Source organism: Cherax quadricarinatus, chromosome 15, assembly GCF_038502225.1.
Source record: "Cherax quadricarinatus isolate ZL_2023a chromosome 15, ASM3850222v1, whole genome shotgun sequence".
Classification (NCBI taxonomy): domain Eukaryota; kingdom Metazoa; phylum Arthropoda; class Malacostraca; order Decapoda; family Parastacidae; genus Cherax; species Cherax quadricarinatus.
Window position 1 is genome coordinate 46,249,516 of NC_091306.1, and position 17,261 is coordinate 46,266,776.

Below are 17,261 nucleotides of genomic sequence, written 5' to 3' on the forward strand. Positions count from 1 at the left end.
GGCTTGTGAGGTCTCTGGGGAGACCTAATTTAACCAATTATATGGTCACACCTTGCCTTGGCAAACATCTGTCAGCCACGCCTTTTATGCCTAAGGCTGAGATCTTTTGTTCTGGATGGCGTCAGATCTCGGCGTCAGGTTGTAACACGTGGTGCACACCTCATTGTAGAGGGTGCTTGGACCGCTATATAAGCCCAAGGAAGAGCATGATCGGCAGACTTTGCTGCTGCTGTGTGCAGAGCTCTGAGCAGGAGATTCGAGAGGAGCTGCTGCTGGGGTGCAGGACTCGGGAGAAGGCTGCTGAAGTCTTTGGAGGAGACTTTGGGCAGAGTACTGGCTTGGAGCAGTATTCATGCTGTGTAGGTCTCGGGACCTCTGGCTTAGCTCCTGTGGTGAACTGTCCTCTGAACTATATTGTAAATTATATTCATTTTCGTCAAGTTGATTGTGTTCTGTGTCTCACTGCTTATATGTACCATCACCATTTACCTAAACTCCTGTTCCCAAATATATTATTGTACAGGGACTTAATAATAAACTGTTTGAGTAGAATAGTAATATTCACTGTCCCCGTTATTTGCTCTTTTATTCATTATTTTATTTCAAGTAGTGAGAGGCTGAGTAGTGTGTTGGGTAGAGTAATGAGAGGTGAAGATGTAGTCACCAGTGACCTCACATTACCTACCTCCGCTAATCATCTCTCCTACCACCTCGCCTGCCTATCCCTGCCAAAGAAGCCCCCTTTTAGTCCCATATCCCCCCTTTTACTCCCCCCCTACATGAACATAAGAACATAAGAACATAAGAACGAAGGAACACTGCAGAAGGCCTACTGGCCCATGCGAGGCAGGTCCAAGTCTCCTACCGGCTTAAGCCAATGCACCCAACCTAGTCAGGTCAGGTCACATTGACTTAAGGGAGGAACACGGCAACCGACCTGGTAGCACAAGCTATCAGGTCCAACTCACACCCACCCACATCCACTCATGTATTTATCCAACCTATTTTTAAAGCTACACAACGTTCTGGCCTCTATAACTGTACTCGGGAGTTTGTTCCACTCATCCACAACTCTATTACCAAACCAGTACTTCCCTATATCCTTCCTGAATCTGAATTTTTCCAACTTAAAACCATTGCTGCGAGTCCTGTCTAGGCTAGATATTTTCAGCACACTATTTACATCCCCTTTATTTATTCCTGTCTTCCATTTATACACCTCAATCATATCCCCCCTAATTCTACGTCTTTCTAGAGAGTGCAGATTCAGGGCCCTTAGTCTATCCTCATAGGGAAGGTTTCTGATACATGGGATCAACTTTGTCATCCTCCTTTGTACATTTTCCAGAGAATTTATATCCATTCTGTAATACGGTGACCAAAACTGTGCAGCATAATCTAAATGAGGCCTAACCAATGATGTATAGAGTTGAAGAACAACCTGAGGACTTCTATTATTTATGCTTCTTGATATGAAGCCAAGGATTCTATTAGCTTTATTGCGAACACTTATGCACTGTTGTCTTGGTTTCAGATTACTGCTAACCAGAACTCCTAAATCTTTTTCGCAATCCGTAATATTAAGATCTACATTATTTAGTTTATATGTGGCATGGTTATTGTCCTGTCCAACATTTAGAACTTTGCATTTGTCTATATTAAACTGCATCTGCCACTTCTCCGACCACTGCATCAGTCTATTCAAATCTTCCTGGAGTGCTCGAATGTCCTCGTCAGAATGAATTCGACGGCCTATTTTGGTGTCATCGGCAAACTTGCCGATGTCGCTCTTTATGCCCTCATCTATGTCGTTTATGTAGATTGTGAACAGCAGGGGGCCCAACACTGACCCCTGTGGAACACCGCTCGTGACGCTTCCCCACTCTGATTTCTCCCCATTTATGCAAACTCTCTGCTGCCTATTTGTCAACCATGCCTCTATCCAGGAAAAAAATTCTCCTCCTATTCCATGTGCTTTAATTTTCCTCAATAGTCTCTGATGTGGGACCCTGTCAAAAGCCTTACTGAAGTCCATATACACAATATCATATTCATTACCATGATCTACCTCCTCAAATACCTTAGTGAAAAAAATTAATAAATTCGTAAGGCAGGAACGCCCCTTTGTAAAACCATGCTGAGATTCGTTGATTAATTTATGCTTTTCAAGGTGGCTACGAACTGCCTCGGCAATTATTGATTCCATAAACTTTCCCACTTATTGGTCTATAGTTCGAAGCTAAGGACCTGTCACCTGTTTTGAAAATAGGTATCACATTTGCCATTTTCCACTTATCTGGCACCATGCCAGTTTGTAGTGATATGTTGAAAAGATTAGCCAAAGGTATGCTAAGCTCCTCTTTACATTCCTTTAGAACCCTTGCATACAGTTCATCAGGGCCTGGGGATTTGTTAGGTTTTAATTTATCTATTTGCCTAAGGACCATGTCACTTGTGACCCTAATCGTGCACAGTTTATTATCGTCCTGTTCTACATAATTTATCATTACTGGAATATCGCTGGTATCCTCCTGTGTAAAAACTGAGAGGAAGTATGTGTTAAAAATTCTACACATTTCCTTATCACTGTCAGTGAGCTGACCCAAGGAACTTTTGAGTGGGCCTATCTTGTCCCTGATCTTACTTCTGTATACCTGAAAGAATCCTTTTGGGTTAGTCTTCGATTGTCTTGCAACTTTAACCTCATAATCTCTTTTTGCTTTTCTAATTCCCTTTTTTATTTCTCTCTTTAACTGAATATATCGATTTCTTAATTGCCCCTCTCCTCTTTTGATTTGCCTATATATGCCTCTCTTTTGACCAATCAGATATTTTAATCTATTGTTCATCCATTTAGGATCATTTTTGTTTGATCTGATTTCCCTATTTGGAACATAATTTGACTGAGCAGCTAGAACTATGCCCTGGAAAGCATCATATCGGCAACCATCACCACCTACCTGACCCTTAGTCAGGTCATTCCAGTTCAGCCCACCTAAGTAATTTTTCAGTCCTATGAAATCAGCCAAGCGAAAGTCAGGGACGGAGACTTGATTACCATTATTAGGGGAATTCCATGATATATTAAAACTGAGTGATTTGTGATCACTTTCCCCAAGCTCATCATTAACCTCAAGATTATTAATTAGTGTTTCCCTACTGGCAAGAACCAAGTCAAGGAGGTTATTTCCCCTAGTTGGCTCTGTCACAAACTGTTTTAAAAAACAATCCTGGATCGTATCAAGAAAGTCACCTGACTCTAAATTTCCTGTCAAATTGCTCCAGTCAATCTGTCTATAGTTGAAATCTCCCATTAGCACAACATTTTCGTATGTAGATGCCTTACGAATTTCGTCCCATAGAAGTTTACTGCACTCCCTATCAAGATTTGGGGCCCTGTAAATCACACCCAAAATTAGTTTTTCTCGGCCCTCGAGAAGCTGTAACCAAACAGATTCAGTGGCTGACGCTTCTAATTTAATATCTTGTCTAACACAACAATTTAAATTGTCTCTGACATACATCGCTACTCCACCACCTTTCCTGTTGACCCTGTCAGTGTGGAATAATTTATAGCCTTGTATGTGACATTCAGAGGGCATCTCTCTATCTTTCAGATTGAGCCAGGTCTCTGTTATAGCAATAATATCTATGTTTCCTGCACTTGCAATTAATCTTAGCTCATCTATCTTATTTCTTACACTCCTGCTATTAGTATAGTAAACCTTAAGGGAGCTAGTCCCTTGCTGCCCTCTGCTGTCCCCCTTTGTTTGCTGACCTGATCTATTGTCTTTATTTATAACTTCATGCTGAATGCCTTTTATACATTTACTGTTTCCAACCCTAGTGTTGCAACCTGCTTGTTTCCCACACACACCCATACCTCTATCTTCCATCAGTTTAAAATCATAGGCATTTCACCAATGGCCTTCTCAATCGAGTCTGCAAGTGCTACCACCCCTGCCCCAGAGAGATGTACCCCATCCCTTGCATACATATCATGTTTGCCATAAAAGTTGTTCCAGTTGTCAATGAATGGGATTGCAAGTTCCTTGCAGTATCTGTCTAGCCAGCAATTTACACCAATTGCCCTAGACAACCATTCATTTCCTACTCCCCTTCTAGGCAAGATGCTACATATGATTGGGATCCCTCCCTTAGACTTAATGAAATCTATAGCTGACCTGTACTTATCTAGCAGCTCTTCTCTCCTACCCTTCCCAATATCATTTCCACCAGCACTGAGACAGATAATGGGCTTGTTCCCATTACCTGACATGATATTATCCAGCCTGTTGACAATGTCCCCAACACCAGCTCAAGGGAAGCACACTCTATCTCTCATCTTCTTATTCCTATTACAAAAAGCACGGTCAATATATCTTACCTGAGAGTCACCAACCACAAGAATGCGCTTACCTCCATTGGCAGGGGCAGTAGTACCCTTACCTTCACTGGCCACTGAAGTACATTCATCCTGAAGAACAGAGAAGCGATTTCCTACCTTCAGATCTTCACTCTTAACTTTCCTTACTCTGATGCGCCTCCCATTACTGTGAACCACTCGCCACTTGTAGCAGGTGCTGGGCTGCACCTCACTGCTGGTAGCCATTGCTACCTCCCCAACTACAGCCTCCTCACAGCGAGAGACAGACTGCACCTCACTGCTAGAAGTCTCATTCCCCACAACTCCAGCCACCTCACACTCTCTCCCAGACCCATTGAGGTGGACCTTCAGCCTCCTAATCTCCTCCTGGAGAAGCAAGACCTCCTCCAACTCTCCAACCTCAATTTTTAAAACACTGCAGAAGCAAGCCATGCTTTGTAACCGTCCACGCTAATCCCCAAAGCAGCTCAGGGTCTGTGACCTCACGTGATGATGAATGAGTCACTCGTGCAAAATTTGGATATCTATATTGAGGAAACGTTTCGCCAGCCAATGGTTTCTTCAGTTCAGTACAGAGAAGAATGGTAGATCAGAAGGAGTTTAATTTAATCAGTGGTATAAACCTAGGTAATAGATACTGATGAACTGTATTAACGTTGGTAGAATTACCGACAATATTTTAAGTAAAACGACACAAGTGCAACTAATGTGACATTTTATTGTGGCAACGTTTCGCTCTCCACAATAAAATGTCACATTAATTGCACTTGTGTCCTTTTCCTGAACAGATACCGACAAACTGGTATACAAAAACACGTCAGCAGAAGTGATCAAAGTCCCAGGACCGAAGAATTTTCTAATGTATATGTCTTAGTGTTTGCTTAGGTGTTTTTCTGGTGTAGTCAGTCCCTGAGCCCTCGAGTCGATGTGTTCAGTTCATCAGTCTTGATAAAGTGCAGCATATGGGTAGAGGAGCGTAATTTAGTGATGTATCGGATATCTGCATCCTGTTCCGCATCCGCGGAACATCCGCACAATTTCTTACATATGCATCTGCATCTGCATCCGCATTTTACTGTAAACAGATATCCATATATTCATCCGCATCCGAATCCACGGAACATCCGCACAATTTCTTACATCTGCATCAACATCCGAGGAACACCCGCACAATTTGTTACATCCACATCTGCATCTACATCCGCAAAATAAGTAAGACATCCTCATACACATCCGCATCCGAGGATATCTAAATTTTCACATCCAATACGTCTCTAGAGGATATATACTGCAGACAGGGGAGGTGAAGCAGTTGGAGGTGGCATCATTGGTGGAAAACAAGAGTTAAAAAATTCCCTTTATCAAGATCCCAAGGTGCTGCTGTGTCTGACAGATATTATATAAATGGTTTAGAAGACACTTGTGCAGCATTTCGGTATCTTTATTGTGGGAACTCTTCGCCAACCAGCGGCTTCCTCAGTCCAATACACCATTCTTCTCTGTTCGGGACTGATGAAGTCTCTGGCCGGAGAAACGTTTCCATGATATAGATATCTATATGTTGCACAGAAGTCTCGTGTATCAGCTTCTTTATACACCTCACCTCCCCTCTACACATCTCACCTCCCCTCTACATACTCCACCTCCCCTCTACACATCTCACCTCCCCTTTACACGTCTCACCTCCCCTCTACACATCTCACCTCCCCTCTACACATCTCACCTCCCCTCTACACGTCTCGCCTCCCCTCTACATGTCTCACCTCCCCTCTACACATCTCACCTCCCCCCTACACATCTCACCTCCCCTCTACACATCTCACCTCCCCCCTACACATCTCACCTCCCCTCTACACATCTCACCTCCCCTCTACATACTCCACCTCCCCTCTACACATCTCACCTCCCCTCTACATACTCCACCTCCCCTCTACACCTCTCTCCTCCCCTTTACACGTCTCACCTCCCCTCTACACATCTCACCTCCCCTCTACACATCTCACCTCCCCTCCACACGTCTCACCTCCCCTCTACACATCTCACCTCCCCTCTACACATCTCACCTCCCCTCTACACATCTCACCACCGCTCTACACATCTCACCTCCCATCTACATACCTCACCTCCCCTCTAAACATCTCGCTTCCCGTCTACACATCTCACCTCCCCTCTACATACTCCACCTCCCCTCTACATATCTCACCTTCCCTCTTCACATCTCACCTCCCCTCTACATACTCCACCTCCCCTCTACATATCTCACCTTCCCTCTACACATCTCACCTCCCCTCTACTCATCTCACCTCTTCTCTACACATCTCCCCTCTCCTCTACACATCTCACCTCCCCTCTATGCATCCCACCTCCCCTCTATACATCCCGCCTCCCCTCTATACATCACACCTCCCCTCTACACATCACACCTCCTCTCTACACATCTCACTTCTCCTCTACAAATCCCACTTCTCTTTTCACACCCCGTCTCTACATCACCCATCTCTTCTCTACACACCACATCTATTTTCTAGACACCCCACCTCTCCTCTAAACAGTCTACCACTCCTCTAAACACTCCATCTCTCCTCTATATACTCCACCTCTCCTTTTTATACACTTTACAACTCCTCTACACACCATACTTCTCTTCACATCCTACATCTCCCCTACACACCCCACCCCACAACTCTTCTCATTCCGCCTCTCATCTACACACCTCGCCTCCTCTCTACACACTGCACCTGTCATCTTCACACCTCGCCTCCTCTCTACACACTGCACCTGTCATCTTCACACCTCGGTCTCCTCTCTACACACTGCACCTGTCATCTACACACCTAGGCCTCCTCTCTACACACTGCACCTGTCATCTTCACACCTCGGTCTCCTCTCTACACACTGCACCTGTCATCTTCACACCTCGGTCTCCTCTCTACACACTGCACCTGTCATCTACACACCTCGGTTTCCTCTCTACACACTGCACCTGTCATCTACACACCTCGGTCTCCTCTCTACACACTGCACCTGTCATCTACACACCTCGGTCTCCTCTCTACACACTGCACCTGTCATCTACACACCTCGGTCTCCTCTCTACACACTGCACCTGTCATCTACACACCTAGGTCTCCTCTCTACACACTGCACCTGTCATCTACACACCTAGGTCTCCTCTCTACACACTGCACCTGTCATCTACACACCTAGGTCTCCTCTCTACACACTGCACCTGTCATCTACACACCTAGGTCTCCTCTCTACACACTGCACCTGTCATCTACACACCTAGGTCTCATCTCTACATACTGCACCTCTCCTCTGTGTCCGATTACATAGATACCAGTTAAGTCTCCGTCACTTTGTGAGGTATTTCCCTCTCATTACTAACCCTGCCCAAGCTGGTTCACTAGCTCTCTAGTTATGCTTCTCTGTTCTTTCTGCAGTTACTATCACTACTTTTATCACTGCTGTTACTATTACTACTACTGTTACTACTATCGCTATTGAATGGTATATAATAACGACAAGGTGAAAATTAGACACATGTACCTAATTTCAATACTAGTGCTGCTAGTACGACTACTACTACTTGGCCTGGTAGGTGACCCCTGTGGCCTGGTAGGTGGCCCCTGTGACCTGGTAGGTGGCCCCTGTGGCCTTGTTGGTAAAACTCTCGCTTCACACACGAATGGCCCGGGTTCGATTCCCGGTGGGGTAGAAACATTTCGACGCGTTTCTTTACACCTGTTATCCTGTTCACCCACACCTGGTGTGGGTGGCATCCTGGGGGACAAGATTAAGGACCCCAATGGAAACAAGACAGACAGTCCTTGATGACGCACTGACTTTTTTGGGTTATCCTGGGTGGCTACTACCTACTACCACTACTACTGATACTTCTACCACTACTACTGATACTACTGCTAGTACTATTAAAACTGCTACCACTAATACTACTGCTGCTACTACTACCACCATTACACTCTACTGTTCCTTCTACTACTACTACTACTGACACTACTATTGCTACTACTGCAACTTTCCCAATAATATTTTTTTTTATATCCCTCTACAGCTCGGGGACACAACTGCCACCCCCATCTACCTCATCCCCCCACCCACCGTATTGTTTACTGGCCTTCTCTGTTTCTTCCCTCCCAACAATGACTTGACAATTGTCTTGGACAGACCTTAATGTTGTCATAAGGTTCCTTATGCCAGTTTTAAGTGATGTGCCATAGTAATTTTTTCCTCCTCTATAATTATTAAACGTAATTATACAACCGGAAGGTTGTATAATTTAACAAATAATCTGAGATGCAAATTCCGGTGGTAATCTATCACAAGCTTGCAAGAAGTCCAGTGGATTATGTTTGGTGGATGACCAGCTCTGTTATGAGAGGTGATAATTCAAATTTAAGTGCGGAGGGAGTGGTTATAAACAAAAGCATCATAAATAATATAACAGGTGGATGAGAACTGGTAAATACAGGGAAGTAGGACACAGTAACTCTCTCTCAAGCTCCTTGTTTATTGTATACGTCCAGCTGTAACATATTCATCAACAACTGTGATGACCATTATAAGGTGTGTGTGTGTGTGTGTGTGTGTGTGTGTGTGTGTGTGTGTGTGTGTGTGTGTGTGGTGTGTGTGTGTGTGTGTGCATGCTGTGTGTGTGTGTGTGTGTGTGTGGTGTGTGTGTGTGTGTGTGTGTGCTGTGTGTGTGTGTGCTGTGTGTGTGTGTGTGTGTGTGTGTGTGTGTGTGTGTGTGTGTGTGTGTGTGTGTGTGTGTGTGTGTGTGTGTGCTGTGTGTGTGTGTGTGTGTGTGTGTGTGTGTGTGTGTGTGTGTGTGTGTGTGTGTGTGGGTGTGTGTGTGTGTGTGTGTGTGTGTGTGTGTGTGTGTGTGTGTGTGTGTGTGTGTGTGTGTGTGTGTGTGTGTGTGTGTGTGTGTCTGTGTGTGTGTGTGTGTGTGTGTGTGTGAGTGTGTGTGTGTGTGTGTGTGTGTGTGTGTGTGTGTGTGTGTGTATGTGCGTGTGTGTGTGTGTGTGTATGTGCGTGTGTGTCTGTGTATGTGTTTATGTGTGTCTGTGTGTGTACTCACCTATTTGTACTCACCTATTTGTGGTTGCAGGGGTCGAGTCCTAGCTCCTGGCCCCGCCTCTTCACCGGTTGCTACTAGGCCCTCTCTCTCCCCGCTCCATGAGCTTTATCAAACCTCGTCTTAAAACTGTGTATGGTTCCTGCCTCCACTACGTCATTTTCTAGGCTATTCCACTGCCTTACAACTCTATGACTGAAGAAATACTTCCTACTATCTCTCTGACTCATTTGTGTCTTCAACTTCCAATTGTGGCCTCTTGTTTCTGTGTCCCCTCCCTGGAACATCCTGTCTTTGTCCACCTTGTCTATTCCACGCAGTATTTTATATGTCGTTATCATGTCTCCCCTGACCCTCCTGTCCTCCAGTGTGGTCAGGCCGATTTCCCTTAATCTTTCCTCATAGGACATTCCCCTTAGCTCTGGAACTAACCTTGTGGCAAACCTTTGTACTTTCTCTAGTTTCTTGACGTGCTTTATCAAGTGCGGGTTCCAAACAGGTGCTGCATACTCCAGTATGGGCCTGACATACACGGTGTACAGTGTCTTGAATGATTCCTTATTAAGGTATCGGAATGCTGTTCTCAGGTTTGCCAGGCGCCCATATGCTGCAGCAGTTATCTGATTGATGTGTGCTTCCGGAGACATGCTCGGTGTTATACTCACCCCAAGATCTTTCTCCTTGAGTGAGGTTTGCAGTCTTTGGCCACCTAGCCTATACTCTGTCTGTGGTCTTCTGTGCCCCTCCCCCATCTTCATGACTTTGCATTTGGCAGGATTAAATTCGAGAAGCCATTTGCTGGACCAGGTGTCCAGTCTGTCCAGGTCTCTTTGAAGTCCTGCCTGGTCCTCATCAGATTTAATTCTCCTCATTAACTTCACATCATCTGCAAACAGGGACACTTCTGAGTCTAACCCTTCCGTCATGTCGTTCACATATACCAAAAATAGCACTGGTCCTAGGACCGACCCCTGTGGGACCCCGCTCGTCACAGGTGCCCACTGTGATACATCATTACGTACCATGACTCGTTGTTGCCTCCCTGTCAGGTATTCTCTGATCCATTGCAGTGCCCTTCCTGTTATATGCGCCTGGTGCTCTAGCTTCTGCACTAATCTCTTGTGAGGAACTGTGTCAAAGGCCTTCTTGCAGTCCAAGAAGATGCAATCAACCCACCCCTCTCTCTCTTGTCTTACTTCTGTTATTTTATCATAAAACTCCAGAATGTTTGTGACACAGGATTTGCCTTCCGTGAATCCGTGCTGGTTGGCATTTATACTCCTGTTCCGTTCCAGGTGCTCCACCACTCTCCTCCTGATAATCTTCTCCATAATTTTGCATACTATACACGTCAATGACACAGGTCTATAGTTTAGTGCCTCTTTTCTGTCTCCTTTTTTAAAAATGGGAACTACATTTGCCGTCTTCCATACCTCAGGTAGTTGCCCAGTTTCCAGGGATGTGTTGAAGATTGTGGTAAGTGGCAAGCACAATATATCTGCTCCCTCTCTAAGGACCCACGGGGAGATGTTGTCTGGTCCCATTGCCTTTGAGGTATCGATGTCCCTTAGCAGTTTCTTCACCTCCTCCTCATCTGTATGTATGTCGTCCAACACTTATTGGTGTATTCCTTGCTGGTGTCCCCGTCTGGTCTGTCCCCCCAGAGTCCTTCCTGTCTCTACTGTAAATACTTCCTTAAATCTCTTGTTTAGCTCCTCACATACCTCTTGATCGTTTCTTGTGAGTTCTCCACCTTCTTTCCTCAGCCTTATCACCTGGTCCTTGACTGTTGTCTTCCTCCTAATGTGGCTATACAGCAGTTTCGGGTCAGATTTGACTTTCGATGCTATGTCGTTTTCATACTGTCGCTGGGCCTCCCTCCTTATCTGTGCATACTCGTTTCTGGCTCTTCTACTAATCTCCTTGTTTTCCTGGGTCCTATGCCTCCTGTACCTTTTCCATTCTCTGTTGCACTTAGTTTTTGCCTCCCTACACCTTCGGGTAAACCAAGGACTCGTTTTGGTCTTCCTATTATTTCCGTTTCCCTTGGGAACAAAACTTTCCTCTGCCTCCTTGCACTTTGTTGCCACATATTCCATCATCTCGTTTACTGATTTTCCTACCATTTCTCTGTCCCACTGAACCTCCTGCAGGAAGTTTCTCATACCTGTGTAGTCCCCCCTTTTATAGTTTGGCCTGTCCCCTTCAGTTCCTGTTACCTTCTCCACTTGTAACTCTACTATATAGTCAAAACTCAGAACCACATGATCGCTAGCTCCAAGGGGCCTCTCATAAGTGATGTCCTCAATGTCTGAACTGCTCAGGGTGAACACAAGATCCAGTCTTGCTGGCTCATCCTCCCCTCTCTCTCTGGTTGTGTCCCTGACATGTTGATGCATGAGGTTTTCAAGTACCACATCCATCATCTTGGCTCTCCATGTTTCGGGACCCCCATGTGGCTCCAGGTTTTCCCAGTCGATCTCCCTGTGGTTGAAATCGCCCATTACCAGTAACTTTGCTCTGCTCGAGTGAGCTCTTCTTGCCACCTCAGCCAGTGTGTCCACCATCACCCTGTTGTTTTCTTCGTACTCCTCTCTTGGCCTCCTGCAGTTCTGTGGTGGGTTATACATCACTCCAATGACTACTTTATGTTCTCCGGACTGAATTGTACCTACAATGTAGTCTCTTTCTCCAATCATGTCCATGCCTTCCATTTCCTCAAATCCCCATCGGTGTTTTATGAGCAGTGCAACCCCTCCTCCCCCTCTACTCCTTCTATCTTTCCTCAGGATCTGATATCCTGTTGGGAAGATTGTGTCTGTTATTGTCTCAGCGAGTTTTGTTTCTGTGACTGCTATGATGTCTGGGGATTTTTCACTGATTCTTTCATTCCACTCCTCATGTTTATTCATTATTCCATCTGCGTTTGTGTACCAAACCTTTAGCTTCTTTTCTATCATTGTGGTCATGCAAGAATATTGGGGTTGGGGGAGCGAGAGCCTTGGTGGGGGCCTATATGGGGCTGTGGTGTAGGTGGGGTTTGTGTTGATGGGGGTGGGGTCAGAATGCCCATAAGGGACAGCTGTTGGGGTGAGGTTTGTGATATGGGGATTGGTGGCAGAGGGAACAGTGAGTGGGTTGTAGTATAGGTTGCTCAGTTGCGTTGGGAATATCGCGGGTGGAGTCTTTTGGTGGGAGATTCTGTGGGGTGTGTTTGCCCTTGCTCCTGTGTCTGGGTCCTGCTCATTTTCATTGCTTCTCGTTCCTCCTTGCGTCTCTGTACCCTCTCTTTCAGTGTAGTCCTTTCTTCTTGTGTTCTGTCGCGGTCGAGGTATACTCTCTGGTACCCCTCTTTGTCCCTCAGTCTTGCTTTCTCTTGCAGAATCCTGGTTCGAACTGATTCTTCCTTGAAAGTTACTCTGACAGGCCGTATCCTTCCACTCGCAAACCACCCAATTCTCTGAAAATTTGTCACCTGGGTCATATTGCCCTCCCCTATTGTTTTCATGATGCCTTCAATCATTTTTTTCTCCTCCTGTTTTATTTCTTCAAAGTTGGCCCCCTTGGCTTCTTGGAGCCCGTACACAAAAACTGACCTCGCCCTTTCCTCCTCCCACTGAGTCTCCATCTGCGTCCTCTGAGGCATTTTATTTCCTTCCATTGACATGTTCTTGCCTTCAGTCCCTGTCATATCTGAAACTTCTATTCTCAGTGGACTGTCTTTCCTGACCAGCTGTCCCTTGCTACTGCAGTTGGCTGTTAGAATCTCTGCATATAGCATACCTTCATTGTCTTCGGACCTGTCGTTTGATCTTAGTGTGCTCGTCGTCTTTTCCCTGGCCCCACGTGGGTCTGATAGGGCCTTCATGTTCGGCATGTCTCCGTTGTTGCTTACCATCCCCTTGTCTGCGCCTGACTTTGAATTTCCTGATGTCACACCTGAATTGTCATTTGTCTCTCTAATCTGTTTCAGGCTTTGCAGTTTCTCTTCTAAGCACTGTATCCTAGCTTCTGCTGCTAAGACCTGTACTTCCCACTTCCTGCACTCTTCAGCTATCTGCTCCTCCATTTTCTTACCAAGCTCTACTATCTTCCTTCCCCACTCTTCCTCCCTTTTTTGGAGCTCTAGCTCCCAGTCTTTCCTCCCTGGTTTGTATGTGTGTGTGTGTGTGTATGTGTGTCTGTGTGTGTGTGTGTGTGTGTATGTACTCACCTAGTTGTACTCACCTAGTTGAGGTTGCAAGAGTCGAGTCCAAGCTCCTGGCCTCGCCTCTTCACTGAACGCTACTAGGTCCTCACTCTCCCTACTCCATGAGCTTCATCATACCTCATCTTAAAGCTATGTATGGTTCCTGCCTCCACTACCTCATTTGCTAGGCTATTCCACTGCCTGACAACTCTGTGACTGAAGAAATACTTCCTAACATCATTTTGACTCGTCTGAGTCTTCAACTTCCAATTGTGACCCCTTGTTTCTGTGTCCAGTCTCTGGAACATCCTGTCTTTGTCCAGCTTGTCAATTCCTCTCAGTATTTTGTATGTCGTTATCATGTCCCCCCTATCTCTCCTGTCCTCCAGTGTCGTTAGGTTGATTTCCCTTAACCTCTACTCGTAGGACATACCTCTTAGCTCTGGGACTAGTCTTGTTGCAAACCTTTGCACTTTCTCTAGTTTCTTTACGTGCTTGGCTAGGTGTGGGTTCCAAACTGGTGCCGCATACTCCAATATGGGCCTAACGTACACGGTGTACAGGGTCCTGAACGATTTCTTATTAAGATGTCGGAATGCTGTTCTGAGGTTTGCTAGGCGCCCATATGCTGCAGCAGTTATTTGGTTGATGTGCGCTTCAGGAGATGTGCCTGGTGTTATACTCACCCCAAAAACTTTTTCCTTGAGGTTTGTAGTCTCTGGCCCCCTAGACTGTATTCCGTCTGCGGTCTTCTTTGCCCTTCCCCAATCTTAATGACTTTGCACTTGGTGGGATTGAACTCCAGGAGCCAATTGCTGGACCAGGTCTGCAGCCTGTCCAGATCCCTTTGTAGTTCTGCCTGGTCTTCGATCGAATGAATTCTTCTCATCAACTTCACGTCATCTGCAAACAGGTACACTTCGGAGTCTATTCCTTCTGTCATGTCATTCACAAATACTAGAAACAGCACTGGTCCTAGGACTGACCCCTGTGGGACCCCGTTGGTCACAGGCGTCGACTTTGACACCTCGCCACGTACCATGACTCGCTGCTGTCTTCCTGACAAGTATTCTCTGATCCATTGTAGTGCCTTCCTTGTTATCCCTGCTTGGTCCTCCAGTTTTTGCACTAATCTCTTGTGTGGAACTGTGTCAAACGCCTTCTTGTGTGTGTGTGTGTGTGTGTGTGTGTGTGACCAGGCGTGTGCCTGACCAGGTGTGGGTTCCATATTGGTGCTGCATACTCCAATATCAGGCTGATATACACGGTATACAGTGTCGTGAATGACTCCTTTCTTAGATGTCGAAACGCTATTCTTAGATTTCTCAGACGTGCATTTGTTGCTACATTCTCCTTGAGTAAGATTTGCAACCTTTGACCCCACAGCCCGTACTCCGTCTGCGGTCTTCTTTGTCCTTCCCTTCCTACCAGGTATTCCTTGATCCATTGTAGTGCTTTTCCTATTAATGTTGCCTCCTCCTCGAGGTTTTGTGCAGTACTGTGTCATAACCTTTATTTGAGTCCAAGACATTCCAATCTTTCTATCCCTCTCTCCCCTGTCTTACTGCTGTGTGTGTGTATGTATGTGTGTGTGTGCGTTTGTGTGTGTGTATGTGTGTGTGTGTACTCACCTATTTGTACTCACCTATTTGTGGTTGCAGGGGTCGAGTCATAGCTCCTGGCCCCGCCTCTTCACTGATTGCTACTAGGTCCTCTCTCTCCCTGCTCCATGAGCTTTATCATACCTCGCCTTAAAACTATGTATGGTTCCCGCCTCCACTACTTCACTTTCTAGACTATTCCACGACTTGACTACTCTATGACTGAAGAAATACTTCCTAACATCCCTTTGATTCATCTGAGTCTTCAACTTCCAATTGTGACCTCTTGTGTATGTGTCCCATCTCTGGAACATCCTGTCTTTGTCCACCGTGTCTATTCCGCGCAGTATTTTATATGTCGTTATCATGTCTCCCCTGACCCTCCTGGCCTCCAGTGTCGTCAGGCCGATTTCCCTCAACCTTTCTTCGTACGACAATCCCCGTAGCTCTGGGACTAGTCTTGTTGCAAACCTTTGCACTTTCTCTAATTTCTTGACGTGCTTGACTAGGTGTGGATTCCAAACTGGTGCTGCATACTCCAGTATGGGCCTGACGTAAATGGTATACAGTGTCTTGAACGACTCCTTATTGAGGTATCGGAACGCTATCCGTAGGTTTGCCAGGCGCCCGTATGCTGCAGCAGTTATCTGATTTATGTGCGCCTCAGGAGATATGCTCGGTGTTATACTCACCCCCAGATCTTTTTCCTTGAGTGAGGTTTGCAGTCTTTGGCCATCTAAATTATATTGTGTCTGCGGTCTTCTTTGCCCTTCCCCAACCTTCATGACTTTGCATTTGGCAGGGTTAAACTCAAGGAGCCAGTTTCTGGACCAGGCTTGTAGCCTGTCCAGGTCTCTTTGTAGTCCTGCCTGATCCTCATCCGATTTGATTCTTCTCATTAACTTCACATCATCTGCAAACAAGGACACTTCTGAGTCTATCCCTTCCGTTATGTCGTTCACATATACCAAGAACAGCACAGGTCCTAGGACTGACCCCTGTGGAACCCCGCTTGTCACAAGCGCCCACTCTGACACCTCGTCACGTACCATGACTCGTTGTTGCCTCCCTGTCAGGTATTCTCTGATCCATTGCAGTACCTTTCCTGTTATGTGTGCCTGATCTTCTAGCTTTTTCAGTATCCTCTTGTGAGGAACTGTGTCGAAGGCCTTTTTGCAGTCCAAAAAAATGCAGTCGATCCATCCCTCTCTCTCTTGTCTTACTTCTGTCACCTTGTCATAAAACTCTAGTAGGTTTGTGACACAGGATTTTCCTTCCCTGAAACCATGCTGGTTGTCAATTATACACTTGTTTCTTTCCAGGTGCTCCACCACTCTCCTCCTGATTATCTTCTCCATGACCTTGCATACTATACACGTTAGTGATACAGGTCTGTAGTTTAGTGCCTCATGTCTGTCTCCCTTTTTAAAAATTGGGACTACATTTGCCATCTTCCATACCTCAGGGAGTTGCCCAGTTACAAATGATGTGTTGAAGATCTTTGTTAATGGCACACACAATATCTCTGCTCCCTCTTTAAGGACCCACGGAGAGATGTTGTCTGGTCCCACCGCCTTTGAGGTGTCAAGTTCGCATAGCAGCTTCTTCACTTCCTCCTTGGTTATATGTACCTCATCCAGCACTTGCTGGTGTACCCCCCTGTTCTGATTTCCTGGAGTCCTACTGGTTTCCACTGTAAATACTTCTTTAAATCTCGTGTTGAGCTCCTGACATACCTCTCGGTCGTTTCTTGTGAATTCCCCATCACCCTTCCTCAGTCTGATTACCTGGTCCTTGACTGTTGTTTTCCTCCTGATGTGGCTGTACAACAGCTTCGGGTCAGTCTTGACTTTCGATGCTATATCATTTTCATATTGTCGCTGAGCCTCCCTTCTTATCTGTGCATATTCATTTCTGGCTCTTCGGCTAATCTCTTTATTTTCCTGAGTTCTCTGTCTTCTGTACCTTTTCCATTCTCTAGTACAC